The sequence below is a fragment of the Notamacropus eugenii genome, chromosome 7, assembly GCF_028372415.1.
Source record: "Notamacropus eugenii isolate mMacEug1 chromosome 7, mMacEug1.pri_v2, whole genome shotgun sequence".
NCBI lineage: Eukaryota > Metazoa > Chordata > Mammalia > Diprotodontia > Macropodidae > Notamacropus > Notamacropus eugenii.
In genome coordinates, this window is record NC_092878.1 from 52,967,049 (window position 1) to 52,971,393 (window position 4,345).

Sequence of the window (4,345 nt, forward strand, 5' to 3'; positions counted from 1 at the left end):
AAGTGAGAATAATCTGCAAATGTGTGTAACATAAAAACAAAACACCATTAAAAGTGAAAGTGGAGAAAAAAAAGGCTAGGCAGGCCAGTCTTGTAACAAGAATGAGAGATAATAGAGACAGCTCAAATGTACTTGTATCTGTGAAATAAGAAAAGAATAAGAAAAAATTATCCAGGATAATGGGAGAATCCTCAAAGGAGAATCCTCACGGAATAAGAATACATGTGTGGTTTGGCTACAGAATGCATCTGGGAAGGAAATTCTATGGGATCGTAGGATCAAAAATCAAGATTTCCAGGAAACTTAGAGGCCATTTAATCCACCCTTTCTCATTTTTCAGATGAGGAAATGTGACTCAAAGAAATTAAGTGACTTATCCTTGGTCATGCAGGTAGTAAATGGAAGAGGTAGGATTTGAACCAAAGTCCTCGTACTCCAAATCTAGGGCTCTTTCCCCATTGTACTAGAGTATAGAGAAGAAAATGGCTTGGCCACAGGGGACTCCAAAAATGACTGTAAGAGAAGAAGCAAGAGTTAAATAGTTTTTTGTTGTTCAAAGAATTGGTAACTAAGGGGGTACCTATCAATTAGGGAATCATTGATCAGAGTATTACATATGAATGTAATGGAACACTACTGTGTTATAAGATAGAACCCTAGGCTTGGAGTCAAGAAAACTGAGTTCAAATCTGGCCTCAGATACTTACTGGCGGTGTGACCCTCAGCAAGTCATTTAATCTGTTTCCTCAGTTTCCTCAACTGTTAAATGACGATCATAATGGCATCTACTTTATGTATCAGTAAGCCTACTTTACTTGCCATTACACTCCACCATCCAGCACCCTTGGCCTTACAGTCTAAGTGTCCACAGATCCTGGAACAAATAGGCATTAGTAAATACAACATAGCTCACATTTGTAGAATACATAACATAGCAACTTGTTACCAAGGTGGCCAAATGACTTTAAACAAACACAAAGGTATATACATAACATAACATCATTCTTTGAGGAGAGAGCAACCAGCTCCTACTTTCTCAGTTCCAAACAGAAATGTCCAAGCAAAGTCCTCTTGGGAGTGTTTCAAATCTCCCCACCCAGTACTCTCAGGGTAGGCTCTAATGAGTCCAGCTTCCAAGTCCTGAGGTGTAGCTGGACAACAAAGCCATCAGGGTGGGATCCTTGGTGGTACATGGCACTTCCCCCTACTCACCATAGGCAACTCCATCCTCTAGGCCCCAAACTGTCCCATGATTATCCACAATGTATCAGTAAACACCCTAACATACACAAGGGGGCCTGTTATCACAGGTTCTTTAATCTGCTTTTCTAGAAGGAAAGGCAACTTCTGAGGGGTTAACAATAACTTTAATGAAGCACATACATATATCATTCCTTCAAACAAGCACATATATCATTCATTTGGATGGCCAGAGGATGCCCAGTTAACTTGGCATTTACTGGCTAGATTTCTCCCTTCCCTTCCCTGCCCTTCCCTGCCCTGCCCTGCCCTGCCCTGCCCTGCCCTGCCTTCCCCTCCCCTTCCCTTCCTTTCCCCAGACCTTAAACCTATTGCACTTTGAAGCCCATAGATGGACAACACTAGACCCCAGCCCAAGCTCTACTTAAGGGCTGTTTTCTGGACCCTCCTGGCTTATGAGTGATTATCCATAGTAATTGTTGCTGTTTCCCTCCCAGCCTGATGCTGTTATTTTTCTTTGCCTCATTAAAGGGGCCATCCCCTGATTACTTCTTAAACAGGTCTATTCACTGAATAGGAGTTACCTCACCCTGAGTAAGTACCTGAATAGACCTTGGCCTAAAGGTCTCCTATTGCATCCTGGGCCATCTCCAGTCATCCTAATGAATATCTGGTCACTGGATTCAGATGGCTCTGGAGGAGAAGTGAGGCTGGTGACCTTACACAGCCCTCCCTCACTCAAAACAAAGTCAAGTGCAAATCATGTCATCATTTCTCTGATGGCATGGTCTTCTTCTGCAATGAAGGATGAACGCAACAACAATATATCATTCAATTAATTCGGGGGAGTCAGCACCCTGAATTTCAAAAAAAATACAGAGAAATCAAAAGATCAACAGACATGGCTTCCTCTGCCTGAATTCAACAGACAATTGGACTCTAACTGCCTGAATTCATAGTTACCAGAGAGGGAAGCAAAGGTTCTCAAAGCTGGGGGGCTCCTTAGCAGCTTCCCAGGGTCCTCATCTGGTCAAACACTTGTAGTCAGTAAGCCCCAAAATAAAACTGCACCTCAGAATCTTTATATACTTTTTAGAGCCAGAGGGCATCACATCCCTTCAGAACCAGTGCCTCATTAACAAAAGGTATGGACCTTCTTACAAATCTTCCCAGGTCCAGCTATGGGTGGGAAAGAAACTCTTAATCACATTCAAATAGAGGCATTATACTTCTTGATTACACTAAAACAAAAACAGAAAAAGATGCCACTTTGCTCGCTATTACATACCACCCAGGATCTTTGGCTTTATAATCTAAACGGGCATGGATCCTGGAACAAATAGGCATTAACATTTCTTTAGTAAATACAACATAGTTCATATTTGCAGAATACATAACATAGTAACTTATTATACATGGGTTCCCAAATGGCTTTAAACAAACACAAAGCTATATGCATAACATAACATCATTCTTTGAGAAGAGAGCAACTAGTTCTTCCTTAATCCCAAACAGAAATGTCCAAGCCAAGTCCTCCCCACCCAGCACTCTCAGGGTAGGATCTAATGAGTCCAATTTCCAAGTCCTGAGGGGCAGTGGGACAACAAAGCCATCAGGGTGGGGTCTTTGGGGGTACAGGGCACTTCCCCCCATCCACCATAGGCAACTCCACCCTCTGGGTTCCAAACTGTTTCAGGAGAACTCTGTAAAAAAGAACACTTAGTGCCTTGCTACATAGTCCCAATCTTGCCCAGGGCTGAACTCCAAGTTCCTGGGTTCCTCCTCCTCCAGCAGGAGCTAGCTGCTCCCAGCTCCCACCTGGGTCTGTGAAAAAGCAGCTCTGTGCTCTCGTTCCTCTCACCTCACCAAGGTCAACTGGGTCAGTACAAAGACAGTGTTTCATTCGAAGACAGTATTCTGCTTGGGTTCCAGGGCTCCATTCCAAATTCTCTCGCTCTGGTTAGGTTTCTGAATACAATACACTTTAAAGACCTTCACTCCCCCAGCACGGTCCTGAGCTGGGCTAATCCACTCAAGCCCTGACTTTGGCCACCCCCATCTCCCAGGGCACTACAGAATCACAGTCACCACAACTGGGAAACAACAGACAATTATCCCAGTCGCCATACTTTCCTTTTAATCTATGTAGATCCCATCCTCATCACCATCATGTATCAGTAAGCACCCCAACATACACAGGAGGGCCTGCTATCACAGGGTCTTAGATCTGCATTCATAAAAGGAAAGCGAACTTTTCCAATGAGATATTTTACATTTTCTTCCATTTTTCTTTCTTTAGATTCTGTTGGACCGATTCTTCATGTCTTTTGTATAGTATGTCCAGCACCTGGCACAGTATCCAACACACAGCAAGCTCTTAATACATGATTATTGATAAGGCACTAGCACTACAAAGAGAAAATCCTATCTTTGTCCATATGGAGCTTACAGGTTAAGTATTACATGTACACAGATAATAACAGGGTGAGTTATGTTTATTGTGAGATTTCTACATCCTAATACATGGTCAATTTTTGTGTAGGTGCCGTGTACTACTGAGGAAAGGTATATTCCCTTCTATTCCCATTCAGTTTTCTCCAGAGATCTATCATGTCTAACTTTTCTAGAATTCTATTCACACCCTTAACTTCTTTGTTATGGACATGTACCCATTTGGATCTTATTATGGAGCCTGTGCATATGTGTAAGCATGACTGATTTTCTAAGATCTTCCACTTACACCTTATGCAATTAGCTCAGGCTCTAGATCAGAGAACTATATCCCAGGAATTGTAGAATTCAGAGACTCAGTGAGAACATTATCCTAGTCCCTGGTGGTTCCTGGTGTTCCTCTAATTAGAGAGGCAGTTTCTCAAAACTTTCACTCTAATATTCTCTGATATAGCCTATATTATGATGAAAGAACACTTGAACTGGGGTTCTGGGAAAGTCCTTTACCCTCACTAAACATTAGTTTCATTTTCTGTAAAAAAACAATCATGATTCTTGATTAAAAAGTTTCACTTTATTTATTTTGGAAAATGATTTGTAAACCTTAAAGTGATTATCACTTGAAATGTCAGTTGTTGATCTTTTTTTAAAAAGCACTTTGACCCTAATTCCATTACTGGGATTAGGAAATAAA